The sequence below is a fragment of the Heterocephalus glaber genome, unplaced genomic scaffold (assembly GCF_053883595.1).
Source record: "Heterocephalus glaber isolate CG9 unplaced genomic scaffold, H.glaber_assembly_v1.0 deba00001461, whole genome shotgun sequence".
In the NCBI taxonomy this organism is placed as follows: domain Eukaryota; kingdom Metazoa; phylum Chordata; class Mammalia; order Rodentia; family Bathyergidae; genus Heterocephalus; species Heterocephalus glaber.
The window spans coordinates 25488280-25506836 of record NW_028258308.1 but is presented as its reverse complement, the minus strand read 5'-3'; the positions used below and the strand labels follow the sequence as shown (position 1 = coordinate 25506836).

Sequence of the window (18557 nt, the reverse complement as noted above, 5' to 3'; positions counted from 1 at the left end):
TGAAATGAGAAAACATGTAAATAAGGCTCAAAACCAGAATTCCAGATCACCTGCAGCAACCCCAAAGGGAAATGAGATGGAACACTCTGATACTCAACCACCTGGACCCACTGAACTGGCAACAAAAGGGGATCAGGAAAAAAGGAAATCAGAAATAATTTCTCAGATAACAGAAGAAATTGTGCTCCTAGTGCAAGACATGATAAATAAATCTAGAGAGGAGCTCAGGAACATGATGGAATCCCAACATAGGAAACAAATGGAATCCATAAAACAGATGCAAATAGATTTCCAGGACATGAAAAGCTCCATTGAAAGTCTACACAGCAGAATGAGACAATATGAGGACAGAATTTCAGACATAGAAGATAAGATTGCAATTAGTGATCAGGAAAAGGAAAATTGCTTCAAAATTATAAGGCAACATGAGAAATCCATCCAGCAGCTGCTAGATGATGCAAAGAAGAATAACATAAGACTCATTGGAGTCAATGAAGAAACAGGAGAGAGTGAAGATGACATAAAAAATCTCTTCACACAAATAATGGCAGAAAACTTCCTAAGCAGGGGAAAAGAGCTTGACATACAGATAAGTGAGGCATATAAGACTCCAAATAGCCTTGATCAAAAAAATCTGCACAGAGGCATATAATTGTTAAGATACCAGAAACTCAACGGAAGAACAGAGTTCTACAAGCAGTTAGAAAAAAGAAACAAATCACATACAAAGGAAAGCCCATCCGAATCACAGCAGACTTCTCAACACAAACCATCAAGGCAAGAAGAGCTTGGAGTGACATATTCCAAGCCCTAAAAGAAAACAGCCTCCAACCCAGATTGATATACCTGCAAAACTATCTTTCAAACTTGATGGAGAAATAAAATACTTTCTTGACAAAGAGCACCTTAGGAACTTCGTGAATACCCAACCAACACTCCAAAGAATTTTACACAATGTCCTAGGAACAGACATTGAGGATCACAACCCCAGGAAGCAAAGCAGAATGAATCCATCTGGCATGACAAGAAATTAAATGTAAAGGGGGAGAACCCAACAAAAATAAAAAGTCATGGCAATGACAAATCAATATGTTTCAGTTATAATCATCAAGGTTAATGGTCTCAATTCACCAATCAAAAGAAATAGGCTGGCAGAATGGGTCAAGAAGCAAAATCCAATAATATGCTGTATACAAGAAACACACTTAATTCAAAAGGAAACTCATAGACTGAAATTTAAAGGGTGGAAAACAATACTCCATGTGACAGGAACCCCCCAAAAAGCAGGAGTAGCTATCCTCTTGGCAGATCAAGTAGATTTCAAACCAACACTGATTAAGAGAGACGAAGAAGGATACTACATCCTTGTAAAGGGAAGAATCCAAGAGGAAGAGATGACAAACATAAATATCTATGAACCAAACACTAGTGTGCACAACTATATACAACAAATACTAATGGACATGAAAAGTCATATATGCACTAATACAATTGCAGTGGGGGACCTCAACACCCCACTGTCACAAATAGATAGATCAGCTAGACAAAAAATAAGTAATGAAATACTTTAACTGAATCGAACTCTTGAACAAATGAACTTAACAGATGTTTACAGAGTCTTCCGCCCAACAAAATCAGAATACACATTCTTCTCAGCTGCACATGAGTCATTCTCCAAAATAGACCACATACTCACACATAGAACATGTTTAAGTAAGTGCAAAGGAATTGAAGTTATCCCCTGTATATTATCAGACCATAGTGTGATGAAATTGGAGATCCATAGCAAAAGAAACTCAAAAAATTTCATAAACATGTGGAAATTGAACAACATACTTCTGAATAACCAATGGGTCACAGAGGAAATTAAAGAAGAAATCAGACACTTCCTTCAATTAAATGACAATGACAGTACAACATATCAGAATCTATGGGACACAATGAAAGCAGTCTTATGAGGGAAATTCATAGCAGTGAATATGCATATTAGGAAAACAGAATGAGCCCGATTAAACAACCTGATGCTGCACCTCAAGCTTCTAGAAAAAAAAAGAGCAGGACAACCCCAGAGCTCATACAAGGGAGAAAATAATAAAGATCAGAGGAGAAATCAATGCAATGGAGACTAAGAGAATGATACAAAAAAATCAATGAAGCCAAGAGTTGGTTCTTAGAAAGAATCAACAAAATTGACAAATCCTTAGTCAACCTTATCAGAAAAAGGAAAGAAAAGGCCCAAATCCATGCAATTAGGAATGAAAAGGGTGAAATGACAACAGACCCAGCAGAAATCCAGAGGATCATCAATACCTACTTCCAGAACCTGTACGCCAATAAGATGGACAACACAGAAGAAATGGACTGATTCCTAGATACATATGAATTACCAAAGTTGAACGAAGAAGACCTAAATATTCTGAACAACCCAATATCAACCAATAAAATTGAAAACGTAATTAAAAATGTATCAATTAAGAAAAGCCCGGGCCCTGATGGCTTTACTGCTGAAATCTACAAGACATTTAGAGAGGAACTGTTGCCACTACTGTTTAAACTCTTCAATGAAATTGAAAGGGAAGCAATACTCCCAAATTCATTCCTGGAAATAGTTCTCCCTTTTACAAGCCTAGCTCACTAGTGCCTTAGCCCAATGTTACTTACATCTGCCTTTATGCACCCTGACCACTATATTGTGTAAACAGTAAGTGCTGACAAGTCGGGAAATATGACCTTAGCCAGGAACAGCTAAGATCAAATGCTGTCCCCCAATAATAAACAATTGTTTGCTCTTTATTCTTTGTTCTTTATATATTATTCCTTCATCCTCTACTGTACCCTCAGTCAGGTGGTCGGGCAACCCCCGATATTTGAAACATTCTCTTTCACTGGCTTTTCTTTTTTTTTTTTTTAACTTTTATCAGTACACATTTGCAGAATGTAGTGATTACATTCACTATAGAGAATTGGTAAAAGGCTTTTCTAATGCTTCTATGTCCCATCTGTAGGACTGTTGGTGTTTGCAGTTTCATTCCTTTCACTGAATGTGATCCATCTCTATCTAATCCCACAATTTCTTGTCCTAGTATCTGCCAATGTTTCTAAGTTAGAAGCTTCGGCCTATTCTCTCTCCTGAGCTGTGGATCAGCATTTCTAAATGGTGTGTATTTTAAGGGATTGCCTTAAAACAACTTCAACATTCCTTTTAGAAGAAGGGCCTTCTCATCTTCATCTCAGTTGCTCCTCTGCTCCTGTGTTCTGAGCTCAGTAAATGGCACTGCTACCTGTACTGGACCCTTGATTAAATCCTCAGTATAGACCTCACCTCTTCCTCTTACCCTTTATGTAAACAACAAACCATCAGTCCTGATAGATTCTGCAATTAAAATTTCTAGAATCCTTCCAATTTTGCCCACTACCATAATTTATGCCACTGATCTCTCACCTAGGTTATTCCTCCCAAATACATTTGAGTTTCTTGTCTTCTGTTTTGCCCCTTTCAAACCCATTATTTGTAATGCAACCAGAAAGATAAATCAAATGCAAACTGTGATATAGAGTTTGTTCTTTAGCATAAGCATTTCAGTGGCTCCTCATGGCCTTCAGAATCATGTCAAATTTCTTAATGTAGATACTTTGCTTGAATTTGACGATTCTTACTTCTCCAGTGTCTCTTCTTGCCTTCTCTGCAACATCTGTCACCTGTCCAAGAACCATACCAAATTATTTTCCATTTTTTCAATGGTGCCATTTTTTTTCTACCTTTTGGTTCTGCCTAATTTTGTTTTTATTTTTTAAGACAACTAATTTCTGTTTCAGATGTGAAATTAGATTTTACCTCATACTCAAATTTTATCAGACCTTTAAATAGAAATTAGGAACCCCTACCACATGCTGCTTTAGACAATCCTGTGTCCTAAATCATAATTATTTTGTTTTGTAAAACAAATAGAATTATATACCCTTTCATATATGGCCATTGTGAAGATTGAAGAAAACAATATGTGTAAAGTGTTATTAGAGGGCCAAGACAGAATAAAAAATTCATTATTGATATTAGCTTTTATGATTTTGATATTTATGATATTTGTTAAGAAGGATTATTTTATTGACTCAGCTACTATTAAGACAAAAACAAATTTCTTCTGGATCTTTGGGATGTAAGTTTCTCATTTTTCTCTATATGAATATTTTTCTCTTTCTTAAATTTGCTTAAAGATTTATTTCTTGAAAAAAGGAAAAGTACAAAATTAATAGACACATGTGTTATTAAATTTTGTTACTATCTCACCAAATGCCTTTTCTAAACAAAATTAACATGGGTCTATAATATTTTTGTCATGGGGACTGAACAGATAAACTCTACTGTCCAAAAGAATATCTTCTCCATTGTCTTTCAGCAGGACATTTTATACTGGATAGTTCTTATTCCTATGTATATTTCATCTCTCACTGAAAAGTAGACTTTTAGCCATTCCAAATCAAAGTGCTGTTCCTGCAGAAATTAAGCTCTGGTGTTCCTGAATTCTGACAGCCAACTTTTCTTCAAAACATAACCATAATGGCTTACTGGGGAGAACTTCCATTTGGGAGGGAAAGAGTAGCTGGAGGCTAGAAATGGGTACTTATTAGGAACTTGCACTAAAGAAGGTTCTTTACATTGTATCACTAAAATCAAAAGAGGACTTACCATTCAATAGTATCAGCTATCCACTCCTTTCTGCAATTCCAAAATTCAAAGAGCCCTGAAAACAAGTTTCCCTGCATTTAATGTCGAAACTCATTTGAAAACAAAACTGACCTGAATCGATATCAGGACATTCAGAGCCCTTTTTAATCCCATGTAGTATGTAGATATTCATTCATGTCACAATAGAAATCTTAATGAGTTTAACTTCAGAGTGCTGCCTTGACAGCCATGGAATTTTACTTGACAATGGTAAATTCTGAACCATCTCCGTCCTTAAAGATGTAGAAGGAAATGTTTGCTTTTCTCCCTCCACCCCACATACTGTCATGATGAAGAGATGTAGCAGACTTTTACTTCTAAATAAGCTCAGATTAACTTAAGTAAAAGAGGATATCCGTGGAAAGACTCTGCAATTGCTCAAAGAATAAAGATACAGAATTATGGTAATTTCAGAATAACATAAATTCAGCCAGGAAATTTTGAGTCAAGGCAACTTGCTGGCTACCTGCAGACTCCTCTGCATGGACGGAGACAGGACCTTCTGCAGATCTAAGTCTGCATCTTATTTCAGAGAAGAAAGAGGCCTTCCTTTGCCAGCTCCACATAGAAATATACTACATAAACTACTCTGTTACTTTGCTAGGTTCACATGATAATGCTTACACAACTCACATAGTACTGAAATAGGACCAGGTCTGTGGCATCTGTCCAACTGTACATAGTGTGGCAGGGCATGTCTACTGCTAGCTGCTTGGGGCTGGAGATGGGGTTGTACCTGCAATTAACAGTAATTTTTAACTAGTAGGTAAAGAATGCATCTGTCCAACATATGGTGATTGACATTGAAGAACAAAAACATTCATAGTATTCATCAACCACACTGTTAAAATTAGAAAAAGAGAAAACTTTTTACTTACCAAGACTTAAATGTCTTTCCTTAAAATTCAGAACAATACATCTTTAACTTAAGGCAGAATCAACCTACTAAATCCTACTGTCATTTTTTTAACTTCAAAGTATAATGGTTAAATATCTTATTGTAAAATTGACTCATTCTTTTTTCTTATATTCTTCTTCTCATTCACTGATAAATAAGAAAAAAATATATCATCTAGCTCAGGATGTAGCTCAGTGGTGCCACACCTGCGTCACAAGCACAAGGTCCTGAGTTCAATTCCTGGTATCAGAAAAAAAAAGCATATCATCTGTTATGCTAAAGGTTTTCTCTAAAAACTCATCATTCTTCAATATTATACTACTGTACTTCATTAATTAATAGTTGTAATGACTTAGAGATATTTCAATATATGGATATGTGATGAGTTTAATAAAACTAAATTTGAGTTATCAATGCTTTAATGTGTTGTTGAATATATTCTCATTATAAGTAAAATGAGAGGAAAGAATTTGGAAAACAAATGTAGACACTCCAAATACATTTGGATCGTAATTATTTCTTCTCTTATGAGCTAAAGAAAACTATTACAAGCATTTCATTTCTTAATAAATACATTCATATCAATATATTGCAGAAATATTTAGTCATTTAGGAATAATAAAGAACAAAAGTCATAAAACGCTTGGGAGATTTCAAGATTTCTTCACTTCATGCTTTTTTTCAACTATTCTGTACCATACAGATCTATTGAGCCTCTACAATACCTAGGGTCAATTATTGAATTTACCTTTCTTTATATATGATTTTATAACATAAATGAACATAATGTTAAATAGTATTATACCTTCCATTTATCTTGCACATTTATTAGGGTAAACACACATTTCCTCTCTGCTACCTATTACTAAATACACATTCTAGGCATTAAACAATACATGAAAATTGTGCAATTTGGGGACAGTTAAGAGGGAATAATTGGCTAACTAGTTTTAGGAGATGAAGAGCTCAGCTATTCAGCATGAATATTTTGCCAAATATAAAAAGCAACAAAGTTTTCAAAGTATTTTATAAGTCTACATTCCCATAACATCTCTGTTAAATTAAGTACCTAAGCTAAAGTGAATACAAGTGAATTTTCTGGGACTAAGTTGATCACCTATCAAATATCATAGCAAGTAGGGCTGAGAATATAGCTCAGTAGTTCCAGTACCTGCCGCACAAGCACAAGGTTCCGAGTTCAATCCCAGGTACTATATATATATCATAGCAAGTTTAAAGATTATTACTAACTAATAAGTGTGCCGTAAATATACTATAATACACTATTCCTTAACTATAATATGGACTTGGGCAATATTGTCTGAAGTTATATTCTCCTCCACTGCATTCTGTAGCTGCTCTCTGGATATAGATCTAAAATACATCTGTGATTGTGTTTTGTTCTTAATTGCTAACTGCTACAATGGTCCAATACAATCTGAAAAACTCAAATTTCTTGGCAGAAAAGTTCCTTTTTTATACATGCCTCACTATCTTCCCATTCTGCTACCTTCACTGCTTCTAGGTAACATATGGGAACATTCAGAATGTGTTGCAGTTCTCCAAACTGTAGTACACTACTCTTTAAATATATGTTTTTTTCTCATTGATCAGTCTGCTTTCAAATATTGAGCTCAAGATTTAGAAGTTTTCTATAATTCAGAAGCAATAAAAAGGAAAAACAAAATCATCAAAAACTCCAATATTTAGAATTTATCACTGTTAAGCAAAGCATAATCATCAACTTGCTTGTTTTGCTCTGCAGATGTTCTAGCTGCTAGCACATGTGTACTCAGATATGTTCTCCACCCCTTTCCTGGACCTGTACAAGCTGTTAGCACTTGCTCAGGTATGTTTTCCACCCTTCTCCCAATATTCTAGACACCCTTGATTGCTGGTTTAGGGCTAGATTTAGTTATTGTGAGGACTGATAGCGTTATGAAGATAGGAAGCAGAAACAGAGGTATTCCACCTACTTAGTTCTATACTGAACTGCTTTTCTGGCAATTGCTGCCCCTCCTCATGGCTCCAGCTCACCATGGGCAGTGCCTGCATCTTTGGCTCAGGTTATTGCCATGTAACTTTCATGTGAACAACTACACCCCAATCTGCAGACATCAGCTTTTGGTTAGGGAACCACTACATCTCTCATCCCACCCTCCAGGGAGAGGGACACCACCAGATTTTTGGTGCTGTTAATCTGTAGATTTCCTTAATGTACCTACCTGCCTTTTAGCTCTGCAAATATCTTTGCAAATTGCTACCATATTCGAGTCCTTCTTTTGGATTACCTGGCATGAACTCCACTTTTTGAGCTAAACCCTGAATGAGATACAACATATGTAGGTAAAAGGAATAAGGTAAAAAGACATTTTTAATGTGATTATATAATTTATGCTGCTTTAATAATATTAAATTGGAGTTGTTTTAATTTAATAGAAAAATCTCTGGTAAAATAGAATTTCGGTAATATAGAATTTCAGTAAAACTGCTGAAATTTAAATACTAATTTCCTAATCAGAGGAAATAGTCTTTTCTGAGAATATCCTTCCAAGGGTAAAAATAAATAATATTTACAACAAGGGCCTTCAGTCATTTGTCATAAACTATATCTTTTAAATTTAGATACCACCTGATCCATAGTTAAAAGCCTTGGTATTCTTGCTGTTCTCACTTCCATTTACCTCCTTACTTTTGTAAATTGTATCAATGATTTAACATTACAAAATTCATAGCACTTATATTTTCTTCTGCCACTATTTTCACATATTCATAGTAGACTTAAGTGGAGTGGTTGATAATCACTATGTCTGTAACAATGGCACCATCCCTAAATTCTCTAAAGGGTCTCATTACCAAATGTGGTGAATTATTATTGTTGCTCTTACCAATTAAATTTTAATATGGAGTTTTGTTTTTCTTAGAAATACTTAGCAGGTAATATATTGCATAAGTTTTTTCATATTTGAGAAGGCCTGCCTGCTACCTCTCTCCATAAAAAAAATACAAAGGGGTAGGGGAAGTGGGAGGGGAAGGGGAAAGGAAAGAAGGGAAAGGAAAAATTATGAGAAAAGAAAAAAAAGAAACAAAGTCTAAGTAAATAGGGAAGGGTGGAAGGGGTGAAGGTCACACAAGTAATGGGGAAAAAATAAGAACCAAGATACATCATGTACAGGTGCAAGCACCCAGTGATAAATGTAAACGTATTGTATACCTAAAATGTACCAATAAAAGAATTTAAGCAAAAAAAATAAAAACTTGGTTAGGCAAAATACTCTCTAGTAACATACTCTTTTCCTCTAAAACATTGTGGTATTTTATCTCTTGTCTTTTGGCACTAAATGGTGCTACAGTACTAATGCCAGTCTAATTTTTTTTGTTGTTACTAGTTAGGATCTCTGTGAATGAGTGACATACACAAATACACAAACATGCAACAATAATACACTCATACAACAATAATAAAGCCATCCCAGAAACGTGAGAGTGACTTTGACATAAGAAAAAAATGAAGTTTGCCCATTAAAAACTAAAAAGACTCTATTATCATATCAACTATGAAGAAAAGTACCCATTCATCCAAATCAATTCTTTTTTTTTTTTGGTACCAGGGATCAAACTCGGGTCCTTGCGCTTGCGAGGCAGGTGCCAGAACCACTGAGCTAAATCCCCAGCCCCCCAAATCAATTCTTAGCAATCAGAATTAAACTTCTTTTAAACATAAATGATAAATCTATAGCTAACAGAATAGTTAGTAGAGAAAAGAAGAGAGTAATCCCTCTGTCTAGGAACAATATAAGTTTCCTGATATTACCAATTTTATTTAACAAAGCACTAAATATTCTAGCTAGCTTAGTAAAAGAAGAAAAATAAGTACAGAATTGTAACTAATGGAAAGGAAGGAACACAGTGTTCATTATTGTCATAAGTTGATTATGGCAAAATACAAAGTAAACATTCACAATAAAATTTTATATCAACTTTGTGGGTACAAAATCATATAAAAATAAATTGCATTTTATTCAGGAACCAAAAAATCTCTATAAATACTTTTCACGGAAAACATGATGCCAGGTCATTTTTAGCTAATTAAATTATAGTGAAATATTCTCTACTGTTTCTAGAACTGCTTTTTCAAAAGTACTCATAGCAGGAATATTCAGTAGCCTTCCAGACTTCTACTTTTTTGCTTCAGTTTTTAGCTTATGATTGATAGAATGATTGGAGATCATTTGTGGCTCTTTCTGTACCATATTTTACTCAAAGCAGCTGTTCTGATGGAAGTTTTGCCTGCACAATTTTGTGCTGAAATATTATTTGGTTTTCATTTTCTTAACAAGTTTTTTACTCTAGAGACCAAATTTTCTTCAAAACATCTTTGCTTTCAGGGCAAGGGCAAAAATGTATTTTTTCAGTGTATTTCATTATTGAAACAGAAGCTACGAAACCCTATTAGTTTAGAGTGGTTAGAAAGGCTGCAGTTTTGTCCATCTGTATAGCAAACACAGTACAATCTGTGATTGTAATTTGTCTTATTACAAGTTTCTTCAAATCTTTAATAATGTATTTGTCTTCAAAATGTTACCATGTCACCATATGGGTTCATATATATTACTATAACAGGAAGAATTTAATTCAAAGCAGTATTCTATTTCTTTATTTTAAAAAGAAACCTCAAAGCCAGTTATGGTAGTGCATGCCTGTAATCTCAGGACTCAGAAGGCTGAGGAAGGAGGATTGACACCAGTTTGAAGCTCCATAGTGAGTTCAAGGCAAGCTTCTACTACAAAGTGAGACCCTGTCTCAATAAATACATACATGTATATATATATATATATATATATATATATACACATATATATCCTCAAGAGAGTATTTTAGCATTATCCTTAAGCTTAATAAAATTTTGTGAAGTCCTAATTGGGTATTGAGTGACTTAAAATATCACTTAAAATTGTGGAGGATTATTTTCTTTTTTTTTTAATGCTCATTAAAGATTATTCAAATGCTGATATTTTTATTTTTAATTAATTTTATTGGTACATTTTAGGTATAATGATATTTTTATACTTACTAATATCTCAAGGCACCATATAAAGTTGAGCTGATATTCACTGCTAAAGAAGTAGATGTTAATAAATATTTCAAATAATCTATTATTGGAAAATTTTAAGTTCCTAAATATTTTCAAGTTTTGTTTTTTTTTTTTCACTTTTAATGCACTGGTTGATCCATCATTGTTGTTTTCACCTCCTAATTTGATTGAATATACTCCATGGAGGAGAAACACAAACTCTGCAATTTTGTTTTTATTCTTTGCTTATTTTTTAAATAGTATTATCTTTAATTTGGTCACTGTTTGGAACAATCTTTGTAAAGCCTTTGCTTTTTGTGTGGGCTAGTTGCCTTTCAATCAGATAATGTGATCTACAAACCTGTTTAACTAGGTATGAAAACTGTAAATTAACATTATCTCCTTAAAATGCAAATGAATATATTAGAGCAGCACTCATTTGGAGTTTTCATAATTCCTTAAGTACACATGTGGCACCATGTGTGAAGTGAGACTAACATGATATCACATGATTTAAGGACTTAATATGTCAACATAAATCCACACACCATATATTGATTCAATGTATACTTATTTGCATATTAAAATACTTAAATAAATGTTAATATTTTCTTATCTCAAATTTTTATCTTACAAACCTAATTTGACATATTAACATTCGAAAATACTTTTGGTATTTCCTCCTACAGGCTCCTGTGGAAATTTTTATACAATTTTAAGATATCCTTTTATATTGTTACCAGTTTCTCCTTTTCAGTTGGACTGGAACTTCTGAGAACTGATAGGATGGTGCCTTCATTATTATTAAGTCTATCCCAGCTTCAAATTCTATGACAGGAATATAATAAATACCAAGTAACATGGATAGAATAGAGAACAATCACTGGATTAACTCAATACTGAGACTAGCTTACATAGCAGTCTGTGTATGTGCAGATGTAATTCACAGCTGCATATTGTGTTTAAAAATTCAGTAAAAAGCATTTCCACATGAACTGTGGAAACTGTGATAGTTTCCAAATGACAGAGATAACCTTGGCAGGTGTCTTAGTTACTTCCTCATTGCTGAGAGAAAATACCTGACACACAAAAGTTAAAGAGAGGTTTATTTTGGCTCACTGTTTAAAGTGCCAGTCCATTATCAGCTGGCTCCAACACAGGGCAGCAAGGCAATGGGGCATGGCAGAAGAGAAACAGTGCATAGCATGGCAGCAGGAAGCAGAGAGAGAAATCAAGGAAGCAGAGCGAGATCAAGGGAGCAGTGAGGGAGAGAGACCCTTCTAGGCCTTGCCCCCAGTGTCCCACCTTCTCCAACTAGACTTTATCTCCCTACAACACTTATAGCTACAAATTCATCAGTGGACTAATTCACTGAGTATCACCCCTATGATCCAGTCATTTCCTAAGAACACTACCTATGAGGCACAAGGTTTGGGGAAGAAAGACATCTAGATATAAACCAAATAGCAAAGCAAAGAGGAGTGGATTATGTGATTGATACAACAGTCACTTGGGTTATCTAGGTAGGCATTCTTGAAATGTGTCTATCAAGCTCAAAGTCATAAATTTTCAATTCTATCAGAACTGCTTTTCTAATGGGAGACGTTTCTTAGTGAAACTGGATGTCCTTCACCAATACTTATTTGGGCACATTGTCCCTTCAGTATCAAAGTAATCAGTGTTTTGTGTTCTTCTGGATAATAAAAAAAGTTATAGTGGATGGCACCAATTTTTATTTCCTCTAGTACATAGGCAGAAATGAGAGTTGGAGAAAATATTGCTTTGTAGTGTCATTTCTTTCACATCCTACACATCTTGCCATACAAAAAATTCAAATATGGTTATAGATGACTGGGGAATTCATTGGAAATTGCAACTTATTATTTGACAAATGTTTAATAGCTGTAACTATAATTTACCACAAAACATGACATGGTTCAGAAGAAAACAAACTTTGACATCACATTGGCCAGATTTTGCAGTTGTAGCTTCTTCACCTCCATCTATTAGTTGATATTTTAACTCTTCTATCTTGTCCCTCCATCTGGAAAATATATCTCTAAGTGTCTCCACTTACAAGATGGTCACAAAAATATAGCTTTGCAAAGTCTTCATAGGCACTAGAGGCAAAGGTATAGCCTTACTGGTTAGCCATTCATTTCTCTCTCTTTCTTGCTCTGTGGTTGCTCTTTGGGGTTATTTCTCACCCAGACAGACACATTTCTTAGGGGATGTTTACATGAGCCCTCTGGATTTGAGGCAACTTTTACATGTAGGGAGCTCATTTATTCTACACTCCAGGTACTCCAAGAAGAATAAAGTTTGTGGATGTATTATTTGGAGTGATACCATTATATTTTTAGTGACTAGAAAGTTTCACTCATATATTCACAGGCAAAGTAACTCAATTAAAGAAAACATATCTGCCTATATGTTAGACTGAAAGAAGTATATATAGTCTTGACTAAACCTCCCATTTGCAAAAAGAGGGAGTTATATCTGTGTAAGGGAGGGTAGTTGAACTTAAGTTTAGTAGGAGATATAATAAATCAGCACCAGGGATTAGCTCAGTGGTTCTGCCTCCTGCCTCACAAGCACAAGGTCCAGAGCTCGATTCCCAGCACCAAACATAAATAAATAATAATAAATCACACACATATGTATTTTTGATGGATTAGTACACTATGTGGATTTGTCATTTGTATCAATGATGATTTAATACTGGCAGATGAATAGCCCAATATGTCATAGTTTTGGTGATAGATATTCTTCCAAAGAAAAAGAAGTTTTAATTATGAGGGAACTTTTGGAAAGAATAAGCCTAAAAAATAATTCCTTAACAAGCCAGGCATGGTGGCACATGACTGTAATTCCAACACTCTGGGGGGCTAAGGCAGGAGGATCACAAGTTCAAGCCAACTTAGGGACGTAAGGAGACCTTGTCTCAAAATAATAAATGAAGGACAGGGGACGAAGCTCAGTGCAGAGGTTCTGGGTTCTATCCTCAGTACTGCAAGTCGTTGTCATCGCTGTCATCATCATCATCATCATCATCATCATTATCATCATCACCATCATCTTGACTATTTAAAGTGTGGGTTATATCCAATAATTTGATATTTAAGAATGAGTTGCATATCTTTATACAGATGAGATTGTTTCATTACAAAGAGTATAAACATTTGTCTTTCAAATTGGGATGCTTTTGAGTTAAAAGGGAGAGCTGTTAGTTGTCAAGATGAACTTAAAACTGTAAATTGGAACTATTCAGAACAAATCTGGCTACTAGTCATCCTCTTTGCCAGCAACTCATGTGCTTACGTGTCTTTGGTGCTTTCTTCTTAAAATATTAGAACAAAATTGGATTGATTCTAACTTTGTCAGTAATGTAATTATCAGGTAAAAGCAGTGGATTAACTCAGGCTCCATTGGATTGACTAAAGCACCATTTTTCCTTTCTGTGTAGTAGATCCCATTTGCCTATGTTTGGAGCATCTTTACTTCATATGACATGTATGTTTGCACCCTCTTTGACAATTCAACAGCTGAAGTGTGGTTGAAAGAAGGAACTTTTAACAAGTACTAAAACTAGTCAAATCGATTTCTTTGTGTGTTTCTTTTCATATTTAAACATTATGTTTTATAATAAAATTTAAAGTATCAATATAGACACAATTAAATTAAATAAAGCAACAGCATTTTTATCCATTATCCTATCAATAAATCATCAGCAATTTAAAAATTTACCAAAGGTACCAAAAGACATGTGACAAATGTAAAACAATATATTTCACCAAATTAATATAATAATTTGTATGGCACAGTTGCCAAAATATATTGTCATAATCTATGGTAAATTGTTACTCCCACGGGCTCTGCTTTCCTTATTCTGATCACTTTTGTGTACTTTTTATATTATTCCCTTTCAATTTAATTTTAAATTTTTTTCTTCTTTTCTCTAAAATAAGTCCTTGCATGATCCAAGTGTTTCTTTTCAGGCTTTTGCTGTCACCTAATGACACTTCTCTAAACTCCAAACGCATATATTCAATGCTTATTTGATTCTTCACTTTGATTTGATGTTCTTCAATTATTAGATCCCAAATGTATTATGACTATTCAATCAACAACCCCATATAAAACCCTACTTTGCCTTCCTCTTTTCTGGTAATGGTTACTGTTTCTTTACACTGCTCAGCCCAGAGATCCTGGCATTAACCCAGACTCTTCTTTTTCTTTTATATTCTGTATTTGAGTTATTAGCAAATCTTTAAAATGTATCCACAATAGTCAAAAAATGAAAACAATGTATTGCCCATCAATTGATGAATGGATAAACAAAATGTAGTATATCCAAACAATAGAATATTATTCATTTATGAAAATGAACAAAGTACTGCTGCATGCTCTAATATGGAGAACATGAAAATATTATTCTACGTAAAAAAAAAAAAAAAACCCAGGCATAAAGATCACACATTGTTTATTGAGCTACATAAGCAGGAGGCCATTGTGCTGTGGCTGCATCCATACTTGATTTCTTACATAATACACTAATACTTAATTTAGGAGTATACTTTTTAAACAAACAACCAAGTGTCAGCCAATCATAAACAGGCAAGTTTCACTTAGTTACAGGTAGCCAATCAATGATATAATGTCCAAATGAAGAAAATGTTTAGTCATAGTCAATCAGAATGATTTATTTTCTTTGTTTCCCTGCTCAGACTATAAAATGTCACTACTCATGATCGTGAGTGGAGCTCTGTGAACTTCTTGTTCTAAGTATAGCCCAACACATAGATCATACATTATACAAATAAATCATTTAATTTAAATTGCCTAAAGTTTTTATTTTAACAGTTATTCAGTTTACATGAAATTTCCTAAACAGGGAAATCTGTAGAGGTAAAAAGCAGATTAATGGTGACCGGAAATGAAGAAGAAGAAGTTACAGGAAGTTACCATACAAGGGGTATGGGATTTTCTTTTGGATTATGTAAAATGTCTTGAAGATAGGCAGAAGAGAATATACTAAATATGGAATCATACATTTTAGAATGTTAATTTTATGGTATGCACATTTTACTTCAATTATTTTTTTAAAATAGTATCAAACCATTTCTGGTTATATTTAACCCACCACTCTAGTTCAAGACACTATCTTCTTTACATTAAGTTATTGAAATTACTTTTTAACTGACTTTTTAGTAAGATAGATATTATAAAAATATAGGACCATTCATTCTTGAGTCAAAACTTTATAATAGCTTCTGTATCTTTAAGAATAAAAGTTCACATCTTCATGTCAATACCCTATGTGATCAAACACTGTTGACTTTCTGACCTCATCTATTAGGTTCATCCCAATCAGTGATATTTCCTTTTCTCCAGGCCACATTTCTATTTCTTGAAATGAGAGATAAACTGTTATTGTTTAGACCTAAAATGTCCCCCCAAAAGTCTTGAGTTCAGCATTGAGATTTTGGGAAGGAGATTAGGTCATGGGACCAATATAATAATTAATGAATTAGTCCAACTATGAGTATATAGCTAACCAAGCTGTTCACATGCCATTTCTGCCTTATTTCTAGCATTGAATGCACTGTGAGCCAAAATAAATCTTTCTTCCTTTAAATTACAAGTTTCAAGTATTTTGGCTCAATCATGAGAAAGTTAACGAATACAGGAAATATGTCAGCATCTTTGCAATTGCTATTTCTACTATCAAAAATAAGTCCCCTTCATATATAGTCATTGTTCCTCCACCATTTTTATTCAGAATAACTTTTTCAAGTAAGGTCATGCTATGGAAAATTGCAACTCACTTCTTCCTGCCAATACAACTGTTATTATTAGGATGGAGTGTCAACTTGATTGGTGTTGGGATCTGTATAGGGGGCTTATTGGGGGGGTACATTTCTGTGTGTGTCACGGAGGCACATCTCATCCTTCTTCCCTTTCTTTCTGGAAGTATTCCCCTGCTTGTGCTTCCTGGCTGTCGAACTGATTTTTTTTTTTTTGGTACCAGGGATTGAACTCAGGACCTTGTGCTTGTGAGGCAGGGGGCAGAACCACTGAACTGAATCCCCAGCCCATGAATTGATCATCTTTGCTCCATCGTGTCTTTCTGCCATGATGTTACTAACTCAGAGCCTGCTGACCATAGACTGAATCCTCTGTAATCATAAGCCAAGTGTCTTTCCTCTTAATTTGTGGGTGTCCTCTACTGTGTCAAGCAATGGGAAAGCTGAGTAATATAAAAAATTGGTAAAAGAAGAGTAGTTTATTTTTTTTTCTGTCACTCTACATCACAATGTGGTTTATAAGATTTTGGAATGGTTTGAAGTAGGAATTTGAAAAGATTTAGAGGTACAGGCTAGAGAAACTTTAGAATATAATAAGCAAACCCTGATAGATGATTCTGGTTGGAGCTCAGAAAACTAGAAAGATGGGCTCTTTAATAAATGGTGCTGGGAAAACGGGTTTTTACAGATGTAAAAGTACTTAGCATAAAAATAAGTATTTAGTCATTATTTTAAATTAACATTTGGATATATGAGGCTTCTTATTTAAATTGCAATAGTGGACAAAATATTTAAGGAGACTGGAGTCATTGATCATTTAATTTACCGAAAAATATTCCCCTTATAAGCAAACCATAACACTTTTACTTTCGATTAAGTTCATCAGCTGGTTTTTAAATTTATGCTTTAAATCATATCAAACTTATTATAAAGTCATTAATACATAGAGCTAATTTGTTCTGCTCTTGAAAATTGGGCTTCTACTTTATTGTCAGCAGAAAAGAACTGACTATAGTAGATTTGTTTGAAGTGTATTTCCAATTTCTGATTAAGTGGCTTTTATTGGACTGAACTGTAATGCTAATAAGAATTAGCTAAGAACAATAATATGGCTAAACTTGATCAAAATGTAGTCTTCAGAAAATCATACTAAAATATAAATTGTATACCCATTCAGCAAGATGCCAGCGGAGCTGGTCCACGCTTCAGTTCACTCCAGCAGTGGCTGCAGGAGGCAACGGACTTGTGAAACTCTGCCCTGCAACAGCCACACCAGAGTACCCTTCTTCTGCTGCAGTTTGGCTGGGAACAGAAGAACCGGCCAGCGACAAGAAAAAAAGTGACATCCTTCTAAATGCTGTGGAAACACTCCTATCTAGGACTCCTTGACTTCATCAAAAAGTTCCTTAATCTTGTGGCCTCTGAACAGTTGTTTCTTTATGTAAATCAACCCTTTGCACCTTCCCCAGACCAGGAAGTTGGAACCCTCTCTGAGTGCTTTGGCAGTGCCTAAACGGGTTTTGTACTACCACAAATCTCAGGCATGGTGGTTAACCACAGAGAAAAACAACTTGCTATTCAAAATGATTTTTCACAAAAGAAATGACTCTAAAAAGTTTTGCCGCCAGTGGCAAGAGCCTTAATGAATATGAGCTGCTCAGTATGTGTCTCCTCTGACTCATGTATATGCCTAAGAAAATGTCCATAGAGTGAATGTATTCACAAAAAAATGTGATAAATGTTAATACACAAATCATCATAAAAAACTGACCTTAAAATATGTCCATTGCTCCTAACAATTATTATGACTGTTTCGGATCTGCCTCCAAGGGTATAAAGGAGACTGAGACTATATAAACGTCTTCATTACCAGTTCTTAAAGTCTCTAAAATTGTTTACTCATACTACTGCCACTCTGTTGATTTTTTATGGTAAAAGTTAATTTACTAAAGTATTTTTGTTTTGTTTCATTTTGTTTTGATAGTTTATTCAGGGATTCTTGTTTTGTTTGGGGGAGTGAGTTATCTTTACATTTCATCTACCCTAATGCCT

General features: G+C 34.5%; 2 long non-coding RNA genes across 2 annotated transcripts in view; one reads left to right on the top strand and one right to left on the bottom strand.

The window, feature by feature from the left end:
• The window catches only part of LOC110346272 (uncharacterized), a 28510-nt gene extending 23666 nt beyond the window's left edge, over positions 1 to 4844 (bottom strand). Inside the window, exons 1-2 of the long non-coding RNA XR_015453411.1 lie at positions 4688 to 4844; positions 3443 to 3699 (exon numbers count right to left, since the gene is read on the bottom strand). This is a non-coding gene — a long non-coding RNA (uncharacterized LOC110346272). The remainder of the gene's footprint in view (positions 1 to 3442; positions 3700 to 4687) is intronic.
• Positions 4845 to 4941: 97 nt separating this feature from the next.
• On the top strand, positions 4942 to 18275 carry LOC110346277 (uncharacterized). Its single transcript, XR_002390214.2, has 3 exons — positions 4942 to 5130; positions 7390 to 7473; positions 17683 to 18275. It is a non-coding gene; the product is annotated as an uncharacterized LOC110346277 (long non-coding RNA).
• The last annotated feature ends 282 nt before the right edge of the window (positions 18276 to 18557 follow it).